Source organism: Lacerta agilis, chromosome 3 (assembly GCF_009819535.1).
Source record: "Lacerta agilis isolate rLacAgi1 chromosome 3, rLacAgi1.pri, whole genome shotgun sequence".
In the NCBI taxonomy this organism is placed as follows: domain Eukaryota; kingdom Metazoa; phylum Chordata; class Lepidosauria; order Squamata; family Lacertidae; genus Lacerta; species Lacerta agilis.
In genome coordinates, this window is record NC_046314.1 from 39,577,667 (window position 1) to 39,596,284 (window position 18,618).

An 18,618-nucleotide genomic window follows, 5' to 3' on the forward strand; every position below is an offset into this window, starting at 1 on the left:
TCTAGCCCAGGCTTGGCCAAACTTTGCCCTCCAGATGTTTTGGGACTACAATTCCCATCATCCCTGACCACTGGTCTTGTTAGCTAGGGATGATGGCAGCTGTAGTCCCAAAACATCTAGAAGGCCAAGTTTGGCCATGCTTGCTCTAGCCAAATCTAGTGGGTTCACACTTGACCTGTGAAGCCATTTGGTAACTTCTAGAGACGCGGGTAGCGCTGTGGTCTAAACCAGAGCCTAGGGCTTGCCAATCAGAAGGTCGGTGGTTCAAATCCCCACGACGGGGTGAGCTCCCATTGTTCGGTCCCAGCTCCTGCCCACCTAGCAATTCGAAAGCATGTCAAAAAGTGCAAGATTAATAGGTACCGCTCCGGCGGGAAGGTAAACAGCGTTTCCGGGCGCTGCTCTGGTTCGCCAGAAGTGGCTTAGTCATGCTGGCCACATGACCCGGAAGCTGTCTGCGGACAAACACCGGCTCCCTTGGCCTATAGAGATGAGCACCACAACCCCAGTCGTCCACGACTGGACCCAACCTTTTAGGCTGGATTACTGTAATGCTTCTCTTGCACTTGATCCAAAAGCTGCAGTTAGCGCAGAATGCTGCAGCAATGTTGCTGACTGGAGTGAAAACCTGCATACAACAGCTATGCTCAGAGATCTGTGCTGGTTACCCATTTCCTACCAGGCCAAGTTCAATGTGGTAATTATTACTATATAAAGTCATTAACAGCTTGGGACCAGTTTACTTGTGAGATGGCCTTACCCCAAATATACTTACTCAAATGCTTCGATCTACAGAACTGGTGTTGTTACAGGTGCCGTATAATAGTTGTAAGAAATTGATCTTTTATTGTGGCTACATTTAGACTTTAGAACTCTTTGCCTATTGGTATCAGGCAGGCTCCTTCACTATTTTTTACATCCCCTGCTTAAAACATTTTTGTTTGGCAAGCCTATCTAGACATGTAGATGTCTACCAGCTCCACATGGTGCACTGGCTGAGACCCTACCTGCCTGCACACTGCCGTGCCAGAGGTACATGCCCCGGTTATTTCCCACTTGGACTACTGCAATGCACCTCTATGTGGGGCCACCTCTGAAGGTGACTCGGAAACTCTAACTAATCCAGAATGCAGCAGCTAGACTGGTGACTTGGATCAGCCACCAGGACCATATAACACTGGCCATAAGGATCTACATTGGCTCCCATTATGCTTCTGAGCACAATTCGGTGTTTAAAACCCTAAATGGCTTTGTCCCTGTATACCCAAAGGAGCATCTCCACCAGCAGGGGCCTTAAAATATGTACAGCAAGATTCAGTTCTAGTGATAGGGCTGATGCCTGCAGAAAGCCTATGTCTTGGTTTTAAAAACACAAGAGTAATGGTTAAATTCCAATGGAGTTCCACAGAAAAGGCCCTCTCCAGTAGGTGGGTCCTCCAGGCAACATCTATATAAAACCATTGAAGCCATCCAATTTCATGGTGGTATGCAAATGACAGCTCTACCACTCATTTACAGTTGTATCTCAAGGAGGCAATGGACGCTCCAAAATGCTACTTGGGGAGTTTTGGATTGAAGGTAATGGTACCCCTGAACGTTAGGTCGTTGTGGACAACTCTGGGGTTGCAGCGCTCATCTCGCTCTATAGGCCAAGGGAGCCGGCATTTGTCCGCAGTCAGCTTCCAGGTCATGTGGCCAGCATGACTAAGCCGCTTCTGGCAAACTAGAACAGCACATGAAACACCGTTTTGGATTATCTGAAGCTTAATCCAGGTAAAATGCAGCAGCAGTCAGTTGGATCTGATGATCCTGCAGATGTTACAGAAACTTTCTGCGGAGGTGGGCTAGGAAGGTTGAAGTGGGAAAATAGTTTATATGCTAATTAGGGATAGTATTTGGTTTATTATTGCTTTTTGAGTTAATGTTACATGATGTATCCGCAGCAGCACAACTGGACACCTTCATCTGCAGATGCCAACTACACACACACACACACACACACACACACACACACACACACCAAAACCATTTTAGTGCTGCAGCTGCTTCAGTTCCACCTATTAAATTATTCAGGAAAGTTTCTTCAGTAAGAATACATAAAATAACTAAAATACAATGATTGTAAAGCTTTATTCTGAAACATTGCTTCAATCTTCATTCTCAAGAGCCACATAAGATCCCATGACATAAAAAAATCATTTGAGTACATCAAACTTTGAATATAGCAAAGCCATTGTACATTTAATTGTTATAAGCATTTAACTGCAAGAAAGCTTTTCATTTTATTTCCTTGTTTATTGATCTGATATTCCTTAATGGAGGCACATATGCACGCTGCAACTTCATTCAGGTAGATTCCAGATAAGAAGTAAATGCATCAAACAAGGTTATCACTGAAAAATAAACACAATTTAAAAAACCCGATTAATGCAGATAAATTATTAGAACATCTACTGTACTCTAGGTCAATAATTTAAGAGCAGTAGAAATACATTTAAGCAACATACTCTTTTTCCTAGTCTGAACTATTTAATGTTTCAGGTCTTATTACTGTGAATCCTGGTGGCTCTCAACTGTTGTTTTCAATATAATTCAGTTGGAGCTTCATTCGTATCAAGAGTCCACTTCAAACATTGATATGGTTTTTATTGGTTGCTACTTTTGATTCTCAAGTGCTTGGCAGATCAACATGTGCCAACGTTTTCTTACCTGTTTTTGCAATAGGCACTGTAAAAAGGAATTCAGTCTTCCGCCTACAGGCTTCGGTCTCTGTCCTATCCCTGTTCAGAAAGCAATGATGAAACTTTTACTAACTTTTATATTCAACAGGGAAATATTAATTAAAAACCTGGAACATTTATGCCTTAAGAGTCCTGTTTTATGACACATGTCTATACACTGAGCTCAGAGGTTAAATGGCAATTAGAAAGATAAAAGCTTGTTTGGCCTTAGCTAACAAACTGAAGCCCAACAAAGCCGACTTCATCAACCTGGGACCCTCTGGATGTTTTGGACCACTGATCACAGGAAGCATGACGCTGCTAGCTGGGGCAGATGGGAATTCTAGTCCCCAACAGTTGGAAGGCATGTTAGTATTGGAAGCTTTAATGTGATGTACATTCTGTTGCAAACTGCATGCGTTATTGTCATATATTATAGAGGCCTTCTAATAACATAAAACAAGCCAGCCCAGTTCAAGATTTTTACAGGCTCTCATAATGCCTGTCTGCATCAAGTGTGACACCACAATCTGGCAAATGTGAAAACTACCAAACTATCTTCTCCAACTTTGAAGCTACTAGTTGTTAGAGACGAAGCCAGCATGTTATTTGATAGTTTTCATGGAGATGTCTACAGAGAAGGCATATAGAACCTGTCACCCTCCAAATGTTACTGGACTACAGTTCCCATCATTCCTAACCACTCTGTTGGGGCTGGTGGAATTCCAATATCTGGAGGACCAAAAGGTTCCCCCTCCTGGCTGTACTGTCTTAGGCACATCAGCAAAACAATTCTGCTGGCCCTTCACCAAAGGCTGGTAGGGTGCAGCTACTGCTTGCAAGATGCTCAGATCACTGTCCAGTAACAGCAACCTACTAGCCACCCAACACTTGCCTTGGAAAAGTCCACAAGGAAAGTTTTAGAGACTTAACTTTGCACCAAGGCACTTCCAGTGGCACCACACCAGCATGTCCCCCCTGCCCATTTGAATACAACTTACCAATTCAAGACATTTCATCTGCTTAATGCATGTTAGGAATAAAGAACTGGGGACCATGGATGAAACACATCCCAACTTCTGCCTGGATTTCAGCTGCTATAACCTGTAAGTGAAAGATAGAGAAAGTAGCATCAGCGTCAACAGCATTTGGTAGATTATATACATATCAAACACTGGTTTACTGATGGTAGTCTCAGAAGCCGGATCCATATTGGCAGTTTTTCATCAAACTGTATCAGGTTCGGGATAGGCTCATCACTGGTTGAACCAATGCCAATACATTCTAAATATGAAAATTTAACTCACATACCTTTCGGATAAAGTAGCTTCAAGCCTGAAAAGAAAAAAAATGCAATATGTATTTATTCACATACTTTCAACATATGGAATTCACACCCAAAAGATGTAGTGATGTCTTGCCAACTTGTGGTGGTTTTAAAATGGAACAAATTCATGGAGGATACCATGCAGGAGACTGCTACTGCATCCACACCCTGCTTGTGGGATTTCCATGCACATCTGGTTGGGCACTGAGAAAAGAATGCTGGACTAGGTAGACCTTTGGTCTAATCCAGCAGAACTCTTATGGTGTTCACTAGTTCAGCCACACTACAGTGACTTAAGTTACCGCAATGGAATTCTCCCTCTCCCTAGTTTCTCAATCTCTCATTCTCTTACAAAAGCTGAGGAGGGAGCAGTTTTGAGTTCCCAAACAGTAACCTTACAGTTAATGACTTTAGTCTCCAAACAGCATTTTAACATACCTAAGAAATTCCACTATTCTCCATAGAATACTTTTCTATGTATGTTGGTGTTTTCATAATCTGAAAATAAAATTTTATAAAGTTCAGAAGCAGGAAAAGTAGTAATACACAAGAATTAAGTCAGGGAATACAAAATCTGTGACTCATAATTAGCAAACAAGATTCATCACAAAACAATTAATTCCTTCTGCCTCAATTCTGTATTTTAATGCATGGGTAGAACAACTCTAACAGGCTTCTAGATTCAGATAGGTAGCCATGTTGGTTTGATGCAGTCAAAATATATATATATATATATATATATCTAATGTCCAGTACAGTGGTACCTCAGGTTACAGACACTTCAGGTTACAGACTCCACTAACCCAGAAATAGTACCTCGGGTTAAGAACTTTGTTTCAGGATGAGAACAGAAATCGCGCAGCGGTGGCACGGGAGGCCCCATTAGCTAAAGTGGTACCTCAGGTTAAGAAGTTTCATGTTTGGAACTGACCTCCAGAACAAATTAAGTTCTTAACCCAAGGTACCACTGTAGCACATCTAAAGTCCTGCTGCCTTGTTGGTTAGGGCATTATTTTTGCAATGCTTGTTGTAGCAGCTCCAGGCAGAAACAGCTATCCTGTAGCAATTTGGGTCCCTTTCCAGTATATGGGCTGAGATAGGATACGGTGGATCCCAGCTCTACTCCAAGTTATTGCCAGCAGGAACTCAATAGCCAATGCTTCTTTGGCAAACACAGAAGCGCTTGCAATGGCAGAGAAAGCACAGCAGAGGGAAATCTCCACAAATTCCAAACTCCTACCATCAGCATGCCTCCAGAGTTAGGACTGCTCCCTTAGCAGGCACCCCTTTAAAACCATCATCATTAATGTTCAGAAAATGAACTATGCATCCAGGATACTATGACCTGAGCTATAGTGTTGTATATAGTTAAGAACATGTGGTACAAGTCAGAAGGTTCCAGCTGAAGGTTCAGCTCAGCAATTCATTTGCAGGATAGTGACAAGCACACACATAGAGGTGTTTTAATAAGGTAATGCCACTATTGTCCAAAATAGGGATTCCAAGTACACAAATGTCTAACGCCTACTTAAAGTTGGCTGCAATGTGACTAATATCTGGAGTATTTTCAAAATCTTAGCTTAAGTATACAAGTATTTTGAAGCAGAGTACTGGATACATACCACAGAGCTCATTTTGCGTCTCGGCAATAGTAACACAAATCTTAGTCCCATAGCTCCTGGAACAGAGATAAAATAAGACAGGGTTAAAATCAGATTACACAGCTAACCAGGTTTGCAGCATACAACAAAAAGCACCTCTTGTGACAACATAATGACTGTTATGACACAAGCTTCCATGGACTAAAGTCCACTGCATCAGGTGTAGCCAAGGGAGAGCTCAGTTGGTAAAGCTTGAGTCTTAATCTCAGCGTTGTGGGTTCAAGTCATGGACAAAGATTCCTGCATTGCAGGGGATTATACTAGATGACCCTCGTGGTCCCTTCTGAGTGTATGATTAAGTGAAATCTTAATCAGCAGGTGAACAAAGTTACTAAGACAGATTAGCAAGTCAAGATTTTGTGAAATTAGTCTGATTATGTTAGAACTTTGGCATATGTTAAATTGTTTGCTTAGTCGTGTCCGACTCTTCCTGACCCCATGGGCCAGAACCAAGGCAATCCCAGCCCTAACTATTTCAGTCACGTTCATTTCATTTGGGAGAAATCCTAGCAAGCACTTAGGGCCGTTGCTAAGAATTACAGTCATATATACAGTACACTGCTCCTGAGAGCCTGATTTATTTACAATGGGCTCGTCCGTTCTCTTGCCCTCCCCCCTCGTGCTTTTTATAAAGTATCAGCCGCGGAATGGAGACGAGATCCCCAGAGGGCGGCGGCGAGAATCTCTCTTCCCGCCTCGTGGTTTTCCTACCTGTAACTACGTGCTTCCCCACTTTAATTTGTTCCAAATTTGCAGGGGGGGGGACACGTGGGAGAGCGATTTTCGGCGGGAAAAGACGTGGGGTTAAAAAAAAAACCTCAATCCTTTTAGCAGTGCAATAAGTCAGGGGTCTCCCCCCCCCACCTTACCACATCATTTAAAATATCCTCTTAATTCAAGTCTCCACGTGCGAGGGAGCCTGCCAATGCCAGCCTACAACACCCCACCACTAAATTCCTGCACGCACAGCGCCCCACGTCGCCCGCGGCCCCCACGCCGCCTTCATTCGTTGCCCCCCAAAAGCTACCGAGGCAGGGGGTGCACTAACGCCGAGGGAAAGCTCGCGAAAATAATTTTTTTAAGCGCCGTTTTTTCAGCGAGAGCGCGAGTGACGATGCGCACCCTACCCACAAAATGGCGGCCCTTTCCGTTTAACGGCTACTTTCGTACCGAAAGCTCACCTACTTCCTCGAGGTCCAGGCGAAAGAGCGAACAAGCGGCCTCCCGGTGCTTTATATAGGAATCCTCGGAGCAGAACGAGGCTAGCCACGCCTACCCGTCTCTCATTGGATGCAGGAGAGATGAGCGGAGATGGCGCGCGAGGGGGGGGCGGGGAGGTGAAAGGCAGGCCTTTCGAGTGGACTTTTTCCTTTTTTCATTCCTTGTGCAGAAGCAAAGAGGCGCGGTTTGTTTCAAGCCGAGGCTGTCAAGGGGTCTCCCTCCATGGCGCTTGGAACGATTCTTTGTTTCTTTATGATCCGATCCCACTTTCCTGTACCTTCGTCCGTAGCCACCTCGTGGTGGAGGGGCTGTAGGACCAAATAAGACTTTTAAAAAGGGAGCCAGGCTTTTTCTAAACTGCCAGCCCACACAGGGCAGGATGGACTGAATGAATGAATGAATGAATGAATGAAGGTCCGAGAGAGGCGTTCCTCCACTTGCTACCTTCAGGCCCTCTGAAATCTCCAGGCTGACTCAGAGGAACTGCATATGCTTCAACAGTACTACTCGGGAGCAAGTTTCCTGTCGTCACTTTTTGCAGTTACTTGGCAAATTAAGCCGTCACTTAGGCGCACCAATACAAAGACAGTCTGCCTCTTTGCACGGGGAAGATCCAGACAAAAGGAGTCTGTTCTCACAGTACCCGCGGAGGGGTTTACACGGCTCCATCCTCTTGCCTCCCCGGTCCCCCGACCAATGTTTCCCTCTGTAATGTGTCTCAGACCTGGGTGGAGCAGCCACGAATAACAGCCGCTCCGCTTCCCCTACGCCGAAGAGACAATGTCCTGCCCCGATGCAGGCTCCCTCATGATCGTGGGCAATCTGTACACCACGTTTCTGTTGGCGCTTCCACTAGTGATCTATACAGGATCGGACTTGATTTCAGCCAACAACATCCTTTCTCTCCCCGCGACAGCATACTACAGTTAATATGGATTTCAAGGCATGCTTTTAGAATTTGTATGCTTAGCTTTAAACTCCATAAAATTAGCCTATTGCTAGGATGCTATATATTGAAATCTGTGCCAATTAAAATATGTTCAGATACAAGCATGCTTTTTCCTTTGTTATACAATTATTTTAAAAATTGCATTTAACTGTTTACTATTTAAACAGCTTATACACCACTTTACTATAATCACCTCTGAAGTGGCATACAATAAATACATAGCAGAAAAAGTTAACATTGATTACATCAGACTTCAGTTAAAAATACCTGCTGGAATAAATAAATAAAAGTATTCAGTAGGTGCTGGGCGCTCAACAGGGAGGGGGTCCTGTCTGATGATCTGAACTGACAAGATGTAAGTGTGGTTGAATCAGATGGGAACAGTGACCACAGTGCTATCAGATTTAACATATATGTAAGTGGACAATTGCTAAGGAAATCCAGAACATAATAAATAACAAGATGAAAGATTAAAAAATCTTTTTTAATAATTCCAGTGGCACCTTTAAGTTTAAGATCAACTAAATATAAGCTTTCAAGGTATGAGCTTTCGTGTGTAATACACACTTCATCAGCAAGATTGCTTCAACCTTATAACTATTGATGACTGTTATGGCAGTTGGTTTCACAGGGAAGGACAAGGGATTTTTAAAGGGATAGATGACCAAAATTAGCTTTAGTATGTATAATGGGACATGAATCCAATATCTCTGTTCAGACCAGGTCTCTCCATAGTTTTTAGTTGGGTAATGAAATCCAGAACAGTCATATTTGACTTCAAAAGTGACTTCCTCAAAATGAGGGATTTGGTATAAAGGAAGTTGAAAGGGGGGAAGTCAAGGATCAAATCTTTCCAGAACACTTAGGGTTTTATATAAAACCACAGTAATAGAAATTCAGCTGCAATGCATACTGCATATTGGGAAAGGCACCACAAGAGGATGCCAGCATATCTTTTGAGCAAAGTCAGGGAAGCTATTGGAGGCAAGAAGGCTTGCTTCAGAAAATGGAAGACCTGCCCAAATGAGAACATAAAGGAAAACAAACTTTGGTAAAATAAACGCAGGCAATAAAGGATAAAAAAAAACAACTTGGAATATTACTAGAGCCATTAAGACCCACAATTTTTTTTTAAAAAAATCAATACATTAAAAACAGGAACTGGCTAGGAAGGTGACTGGACTTTGAGGCAGCAAAGTACTCAGTATACTGAAGAGGAAAAGGAGATTGCAAAGAAGCTCAGTGAATCCCATCAAAAAGTCCCAAACTACATTAAAACAACATTTTACCAACCTAAGAAGAGCAGGATTGCTAGTAAAATTAAAGGAAATAGTAACTCAATATATGTGGCATAGTACATGCATAGGACCTGGTTGTCATGGTCGGTTGAGAAGAGGTTATGGCTCAGATGACAAGGAGAATAAAAAGAAATCAATACCGTTATAATCATACAATATCTTAACTGATCAGCATGAGCTTTTAATTGTGTACAGTATTGCATTCCTCTCTAAAAAATCTTCAGACACAAGAGGGCACTCTAGTATTTATGGGAAATACTTACAAGAGGCGCTAAATAGGAAGGGTTATTATGCACTGCCAAATAATTGGGTCAGGCCCATGAACAGGAGATGGCAGTCCACTATTGCTGATGGTTCACCCTCTGGCACACAGGTGTTGACGTGTTCAGCATGATTCGGGAAATTTGAAGTAGCTAGGAGTGTTGCCTTCCTCCTCATCCACGCAGCAACCAAGTTCCCTGAAGTAACCCAAACCAGCCTCAAAGCACTGTTGCAAACTCCGACCCTCTTTGAACCATTTCCCAACACAGAGAACACTCAGGGGATGATGAAGAAGGGTGGTGGTACTGAGGTGGCACCAGGCTGAGAGGGATTACAGCAGGGGTAGGCAACCTAAGGCCCGTGGGCCGGATGTGGCCCAATCGCCTTCTCAATCCAGCCCACGGATGGTCCAGGAATCAGCGTGTTTTTACATGAGTAGAATGTGTCCTTTTATTTAAAATGCATCTCTGAGTTATTTGTGGGGCATAGGAATTAGTTCTTCAAAATATAGTCCGGCCCACCACATGGTCTGAGAGATGGTGGACCGGCCCATGGCTGAAAAAGGTTGCTGACCTCTGGATTACAGTGTTATGGAGCGTCCTTGTCCTCCACCTCCTCACCGCTGTTGCCTGCTGCCCATCTGCTTACCTCTGCAGCAGCCCAATTAACCTCACTTCCCAGAACAAGAGGTCAAGGTGCGCAGAGGTTGCTGTTCCTCCTTGCCCTCATGGCTTGCTTAGTTGGAGCCTTCCAAAGATCAGTAATGAGCTTCTTACTTGGTGCCCACTGACCTCTGGTGCTGGACCTGAACAGCATTGTAGATGTGGATTCAGACCCACATCATCTCATGTCAATCATGAGATGCCCATGGCAGCATGCATAGCTGCTATACCCAAGCTCAACTAAGGGGGACTTGTGGCCCTTTAGATGCTGTTGGACTACAACTCTGATCATTCCTGACCACTGGGCATGCTGGCTGAGGCAGATGGGAATCTAACAACATCTGAAGGCTACAGATTTGCTATCCCTGCCTAGCTATATAACCGAAGCTTGTTTCACATAGAACAAAGAAATACAGAAGTATACAGTCTAAAAAGGTATTACTAGGGAGGCATGTGTGTGTGTTTAGAGTGGGTTACTATGTTTGTGCCTAGTTTCATATCATAACTCAAAGTGCACTATTTTATATTCCCTGGAAGTTAATATAATAAATGTTGTGAATTACATCCACATAGCTGAGGCTATTAGTAAGATAAGCAGAAAAACTTCCATTACCAGATCATACCCAAAGTTTATCTTTCCTTCCTTCCTTCACACACTGGATATGTTAACCAAACTCTGACAGTCTCTGATTGCTATTAAACTCCTCCAGCTATAAAAGGAATGAAATAATAATTGGAGCCTTGTCAAAGGTTCTTTGTGCAAAGGCTTCTGTGTAAACAACTTGAGACTGCTCAGCACAAAGCTACACTGTCAGTGATCATCATAGGTGCAAGAGCTATTACTGCAGTTATTACCAAGCAGACTGAGGCAGGGATTATTATTTTTTACAATGTTTATTGCCAGCACCATTAACTGAAAAGGTATGCAAAGGAGAATTCTGAAATTTTGTATCTGAGGGGAAATGTTCAGTGTACAATGGCCCATCTGGGACAAAGTATGAAAAATAAAAATACCGTATTATTCCATGTATAAGACTAGGTTTTTTTCCTTAAAAATAATATCCAAAATTTGGGGGTGTCATACATGGGGGCGCCGTATAGACGGAAAAATACGGTAAGTTACTACACATTGAGATAAAGCAGATGTGATCAGTTTCTGGTTCAGCTCTGGTCTCTGTGTAATGCCATACAAAAATTGTGTGTATTCCATGTGTATTCCACCCTTTCTCCAACCACAATAACCCTACAAGAGATAAAATGGATCTAATCAAGCTTGTGGTGTTTTGAGTTGTGGTTCACAATTTAAAATAGTATGGTCCGCAAACTAAAGTGTTGGACTTGGACCTGGGAGACTAGGGTTCAAATCCCCACTTGGCCTTAAGCTCACTTGGGTGACGTTGGCTAGTCACTGCCTCTTAGTCTAACCTTCTTCCCACAGTTCTTGTTGGGATTAAATGAGCGGCAGAACCATTTCCACCACCTTGAGCTACAGGGAGAAGAAGGTGGAATACAAATGCAGTAAGTAAGTAAGTAAGTAAATAAGTAAGTAAGTAAGTAAATAGTGAGGTGCTACACAAATACAGAGCTGCCCAGAGTTGGACATTAGGAGGATCACATTGCTGGCCTGAAAACATTGATTAAATTTTATGGATCCCAGATAGCAAACTTTGCACATATTTCAAGTACAGTACACCACTCTTCAGGACATACTTTCAGAATTCATTTAATGTATCTTCAGGTGAGTTGTTAAGAGAGTATTACAAAAGAAGAGTATGAAAATGGAACAGGAAATAATCAGATCATAATGTGCAGGATTTCAGCACTCTTAATCTGAAATCTAGAATCAGAGGAAATGTCTCTTAATTTCAAGATATTCATTCACCATGGCTTTACTCGTTTGGACAGCAATATGCACTTATGACCGGTAGGGGGCAATTAAACACAAGGTATTTACCGCAGTTACTCCGTTTAAGCCAAATACAGTAGATTTCTGGAACCTGTTCTATTTCTTTTGCTATTCCTGTGTGAGAAAGAGGTTTGAAATTAATCTGAAGTTTTTGATTGAATTCGTCTCAACTGGCAAACCCATTCTAGGACACTCTAGTTAAAAGATGATGACTGAATATGTTGAAATAAGTTGTGTTCACTATATTCACTGGCTGTTTTGAGATTGACAGTTTTCTCTGACGGATTCTATAATATTATTTTATTTATTAAAAAGTAATGAAAAAAATGTGATGGAAATAAAAACCTATCCTTAAACCATTTGGATAGGAAAGTAATAATAATAATAATAATAATAATAATAATAATTCCTCACTAGAAAAGGTAGTGAAAGTTCTCACACAATGGATACAGGATAAAAAGATTTTGCACAAGCATGGTGTGATGGGGAGGGAAATGGGGTATCTCATTTTACAGATCCTACAAATCTTCCACTCTATGTCAACATATATTTGTCTGTATACAAACACACTATAATGACAGCCCATCACTGTGATGCCTCTACTGGAAAGGCCTAGATGAGATTGACCATGATGACTTGGCACAGCAGAGGAACACACGGCCAGCAAAGGAATCTTATTTTATTTACCGGTATTTGATCATTGTTATCTAGCTCTTCAGCCCAAAAGGGCTCCCAGATCACTACAAACAAGACGATCCCTGCCCATAGACTTACAATTCAAAAAGGCATGACATAAAGGGGAAATGGATAAGGAGAGAGTTCCAGGCTTAAGGGGCAGTAAGGGAAAATGGGCAGAGTTGTTTAAAGCAGTAGGAAAACTCTTATGGATGTAGCCTTAGGAAACTCACAGCAGCCCAATGACCACAGTAAGCTTCCAATTTTCTAAACCAAGAGTCAGGCAAGATGAAACATTATTAACAACAACAACAAAGTAGGACTCAGATGGAAATATTGCAGTGTGGACTTTTCCTGTTTAGCCAGTCATGACTTCCTTTAGTTACTGCAATCCATTTTCCTCTCATGATCTGTCCTCATTCTGTGACCTTTGAGAATGCTCAGTCCTCACCAGACTCTTTCCGCCCCCCCCTCCCTTAAGGGTTTGCATCTGTGCAAACCTTGGGATTCCCCCAAGTGTGCTTATGTCTCTCGTATGGGATGTCCTTTTGGCTACATTTGGAGAACTGAGTTCACTGCTAGGCTACCTCTATTCTCCTCACAGAGCTACCATTTCCCCAGTGGTTTAACAATCAAACCCTCTTCCCAGGCAACACTGAGAATTGAAGTTCTGTGAGAGGAAAGGGAGTCTCTTAACAACTCTCAGCACCCTTAACAATCGACCGTTGCTGTGATTCTTTGGGGAAAGTCACTCATGGCTGTTTAAAGTGGTATGATACTGCTTTAAACATACAGTGCAGATGGGGCCATAGTCTCTTCACCTCAGAGCTCCCCTTACCCTTTTATTTGGCCACTTAACCATTCCACTGTGAGTGGTGTGCATCACATCTGGTGATATTTATCTGGCTGCTTAGAGATTTTGTTCAGTGCTTGTTAAAATTTGCTGCGCGTCTTAATTTTTAATGTTACCGTTGGCCTGAAATATGGAGCTCTAGTAACTATGTGACTGAGCCTAGCAACCACCTTGTAAAAGTCAAACATAAGCAAGGCTTATGCCACCTACTAATTTTGAAATGATCATCCAGACTTTGAAAGTTATCAAAAGTTATGCAGTATTGAATTTGACCTCTTGTGTAGATTTGGTTTCTCTTTCATTTATAGCAGTGGCAGGTGGACTTCCAGCTTGTTGGAGCTACTCAGTTTTTTCAGAGAACCTCAAAGGCTGACAGATGCAGCCAAGTGTAAAATAGTGAACCGAGCTCCCAGTCCTTTCAAACAAAAACCAGTTCCTGGTTTCCTCCCTGGCTTTCTTTGTATCCATTCCTGGTAAATATTGGTTCCGGGTTTTGGAAGGCAAAACACACTCCATGAGCTCCCCTCGCTTTGTGAGTTTGACTCCTCATTACAGCAAGTCCCAGGGGGGGGGGGCTCATGTCAGTAGGGTCCTCTGCTGGGCTTAGAGCCCTTTACACTAGCCCTGATCCTGACCTATTTTATGCCCCCCCCCATTGATAGTGCTTATTGGATTTGTTAGTACCGGTACTTCATCGTAATGCTGCCTCAAAGCTGTGTCTCATTCATCTGACAAATGACATCAAATGGAAATTCAAAAGCAAACATACTTTAAAGCTAATTGATGCAAAATCATGTTTGTAAGCAGCTCGGGTGGAAGGTTAAAAACAGTTACTGATTTCCCCATAGCCTGTAGCTCACTGTGGATCCCAAGCTCAGACCAGCACTCCCTTTAGCTCAGCACCCAGGGCAAGCACCCAGCTCCCGGTTCTCTAAGCTCAGCCCTGCTTGCTGTCATAATTGCTTTTAAAAAGCAGACAAATAGACCTGTCAGGATACAAATTATGACAGGGATCATGTATGGGGATAGGGTTAAAACTCTGTGCCCCCGCCGCAATGGTCCTGATCCAGCTACCCCCACCAGCTGTATGTGTTTTGTTCTTACATCAAGCCTCTTTTGAATTCTCCAGTTTTCATTCATGAGATGAATGATGGTAAACACCACCAATCAACATGCACACAAATTTGAAATAATTTACCTAAGCACGGTTTCTCTTCAGCCCTTTCAGTTTCCATTGCACCCCCTTTCTACCTTACTGATTAGTGTAATCACAAGTAAATCTGTGCTAAAGCTTGCCCTCTTTGTCTCAGCAGAGCCACCTCCAGATTTTTTGGGACTACAATTCCTATCATCCCTGACCACTGGTCATGCTAGCTAGGGATCATGGGAGTTGTAGGCCAAAAACATCTGGAGGGCTGAGTTTGAGGAAGCCTGATCTAGTCCAACCCCCTGCAATGGAGGAATACGTGGCTGCCCAATATGGGACTCAAATTAGCAAAGACTTAGATTAGAATAATAGAATCATAGAGTTGCTGAGTTGGAAGGGACCCTGAGGGTCATCTGGTTTAACTCTCTGCTATGCAGGAATCTCATCTAAAGCATCCATGGCAGATGGCCATCCAGCTTCTCCTTAAAAACTTGCTAGCTGGCGGCTGCCTCCCATTGCTATGCCACTCTGTGTTTCTTCTATGTACAATTTCCTGTGAAATGACAGCAGACACATTTCCTACGCCCTGAAAATGAAATTATTCACTTCTCTATAAGCAGAAACAATTAATTATACAGCATTGGGCAAAATGATTTGGCACTTCGTCTTGCATTGCATTTTTGCTATCAGGTTGTAAAATGTGACAAACTGAAAGCATAAGCCGTTTTGTGTATCTGGAAAACATTGCCAATCTGTTAAAATCCAACAAGTAGTTATTACAAAAAAAACAAAACAAAAACATGCTAAAGTCAATGCGCCTTTCCTTCAAAATACACACACAGAAATAGTCATTCTCAAAGTTACTATATCTAGTAAAGCGTTCTATGACTGACTGCAAATTGTTTCTTCCAAAACAGTAGAATGTTTTCTTTCCAAGGTAATTTTATTTCAGCAAGATGATATCTTTGTTTCCCACATAAAGGTATGCTTTGAAATTTAATTCTCCATGACCCATTTCCATTCAGACGCTAGATCAGGCCAATTTGCATCCCTTTTGCGATAGACTGTATAGTGCCCTTTGGCTTCTTTGTGGGAATCTAGCAATGACTAATAAAGTCTGTCCTGTAGAACCCCCATCGTAGAAAACACAAAATTTTCTCAGCTCACCCCTAGACCTTATGTAGATTCTTAATGTGTACACGAGGTACCTGAAGCTACAATCCTGTACCCACTTACCTGTGAGTAAGCCCCACTGCACACAGTGAAATTTGCTGACATGAGTAGATGTACGTAGTTTTGTGCTATTAATGTCTAAAAAAGAAATAAACCTTTTAAAAGAGAAGCACATATTGGGGAAGCAGGAATTGGTTGGACCTCTCTGGCATATATACACAATACAGCAATAAAATATGTAAGAGGAATATTCTTTTTGGCCGTGTTCATGACCTCACAACTTGTCTTTCCCAAACTGGCATCTTCCAGAGGTCTTTGACACCAGCTCCCATCATCCCTGACCATTGACCACACAGGCTTGGGCTGATGGCAGCTGAAGTCCAACAGCAGGTGGACCACTTTGGGAAGGCTAAACTTGACCTTTACTTAGAGCTGCAAAAAATTCCTAACCTTGTGCTCTCCGACTACCTTTTTACAAAGTATTGTTTCATTGTTGCTATTTATTACTAGGTAAGAAATGGGTTACTGAATTTTGTTAACTTGCTTTTAGTTCTCCTTTGAACTGTTAGGACGGCGGTGTGGTTTTTTGTTTTACATTTTATCGTTTCTGTGGGCTGTCAGCCACCTTGAGTACAATAATGCAGCAAGGCAGCACAGAAATTAAAAATGGAATGGAATGCTCTTCTTATTGTGAGGTCTTTCAGAAAAAAAGGGTTACAAATGTGAAACTAAAGTAAGGATCAGATGGCAAAATACATTCTCTACATTTTATTTAATGCTATTTCATTGTGCTTAAAGACCTTCCTCATTATTTTTAAATTTTTTGGATAGTTTTTTTTTAAAAAATAAACTGGATTCTGATTCTCTGTAGTCACTTTTAAGCTCAATTAACACAGGTACTCTTTAAGGCTCTAATCTGTATACACACTTTCCTGGAAGTAAGCCTCACTGAATTCAGCGGGCCTCACTTCTGAATAGATGTGGATAAGCTTGTGTTGTGAGACAAATAAGCCAAGCTATACGTGTCTAATATCAGAGAGCCTAAACATGTCAAAATATGTTTTATCACTTCCTACAAAAATACTTTTCAATGCAGACAGATGCGTGGCTTCTAAGCTACATTAATGATTGCGAGTCTGGAATAGTTGCAGGTGGAAACTATTCTGGAATAAATTAATATGGAGCAGAATGGTGTAGTCTTGTATACAGAGGAATCATAGAATCATAGAGTTGGAAGAGACCACAAGGGCCATCCAGTCCAACCACCTGCCAAGCAGGAAACACCATCAAAGCATTCCTGACAGATGGCTGTCAAGCCTCCGCTTAAAGACCTCCAAAGGAGACTCCATCACACTCCCTGGCAGCAAATTCCACTGTCGAACAGCTCTTACTGTCAGGAAGTTATTCCTAATGTTTAGGTGGAATCTTCTTTCTTGTAGTTTAAATCCATTGCCCCGTGTCCGCTTCTCTGGAGCAGCAGAAAACAACCTTTCTTCCTCCTCTATGTGACATCCTTTTATATATTTGAACATGGCTATCATATCACCCCTTAACCTTCTCTTCTCCAGGCTAAACATACCCAGCTCCCTAAGCCGTTCCTCATAAGGCATCGTTTCCAGGCCTTTGACCATTTTGGTTGCCCTCCTCTGGAGGAGGTATAAAGGTCCATACAAAAGTAGACTAATACAATAATTTTATTTAGTTTTGGGTTTTGTGTTACTATGACAACCTGTTAATAAAGATGAAATGCAAATCTTGGTACTGCATGCCAAGTTTTTATTTTCTCCCTTGCAAAGGATGAATCATGTTAAAGAAGCATAAGGTCACAACAAAACACCAGGGATACCTTCTTCCCCTCTGTAACACTGTAGCCCATGTCCTTAAGTTATCGCCTTGCATATTCCTTCACCTCAACAGTAGCAGCCAATGACATCATCAATAATGTCATCTGCTAATAATAGCACCAAGACATGGTCACATTATGGAGGGGAAGGACTCTATATAAGCTGCTGTTTACAGCCGCAAGCCCATCTTCAATTATTTTCCTCTCTATTTTCCTGCGTATCATGAATTGATTTTTTAAAAACATGCAGAAACCTGCACTGTGCTGCCGCCTGTGCTTCTCATTCTTGACACAGTTCTGTCAATATTATTTACTTTGCAAGGTCACTCCGCATGGGATATGTGTCACTTTTTTGCATCAGCGGCATATTATGTGATAAATCAACATCAGTATGCTTACTGCTGGAATTCTGACTCTGAAAAATGAGAGAGAGGGAACTGGAGAGAACAAGATGGGAAAGGATCTATATACGTATCTCCAGAGAGTTCTCCCATTCCCAAGGCCTTGTTAATTTGTGTACTTGCATTTGTACACATGCACACATAGGCCTAGATGGTAAACCTGAGTCTGGATCGAACCACTTCAGAGTGCTGAGGGATATTCACATAAATGAATACTTCTGCACATAGAAAACTTTTAGTTTCTCTACACAAAAGTCCTGTGGATAGACAACAAGCATGTCAGGGGAAAAGTTATTCTAGAGTCATTTTCTCTAATATATAGTTTCTCTCTATGCACATACAAACTCTATGCCCTGAGCAACATTCAGGCATGCAATGAACACAGAACCAGACAGCAACCATTCACCAGCCATTCATAAAATACAGAGTCTTAAATACTTGAATGGGAGCTCACAAGAAGGAAAGGTGGTGCTTGTTAAGATGTACATGCGTCATAAAAAAAAACCTCAAGTGGTTTTTCA

General features: G+C 42.1%; 1 long non-coding RNA gene and 1 other non-coding gene across 3 annotated transcripts; both read right to left on the bottom strand.

Moving 5' to 3' along the window:
• Positions 1–2,111: 2,111 nt before the first annotated feature.
• LOC117043561 lies at positions 2,112–7,000 on the bottom strand. Of its 2 annotated transcripts, none has more exons than XR_004426202.1 (7): positions 6,890–7,000; positions 5,670–5,725; positions 4,486–4,545; positions 4,032–4,055; positions 3,722–3,824; positions 2,710–2,780; positions 2,112–2,393 (listed from the first exon to the last, which is right to left on the bottom strand). It is a non-coding gene; the product is annotated as an uncharacterized LOC117043561 (long non-coding RNA). The 2 variants fall into 2 exon arrangements; XR_004426203.1 differs by having other exon boundaries at positions 6,879–6,991.
• On the bottom strand, positions 3,912–3,985 carry LOC117044840. Its single transcript, XR_004426367.1, has one exon. It is a non-coding gene; the product is annotated as a small nucleolar RNA SNORD50 (small nucleolar RNA).
• Positions 7,001–18,618: the final 11,618 nt, after the last annotated feature.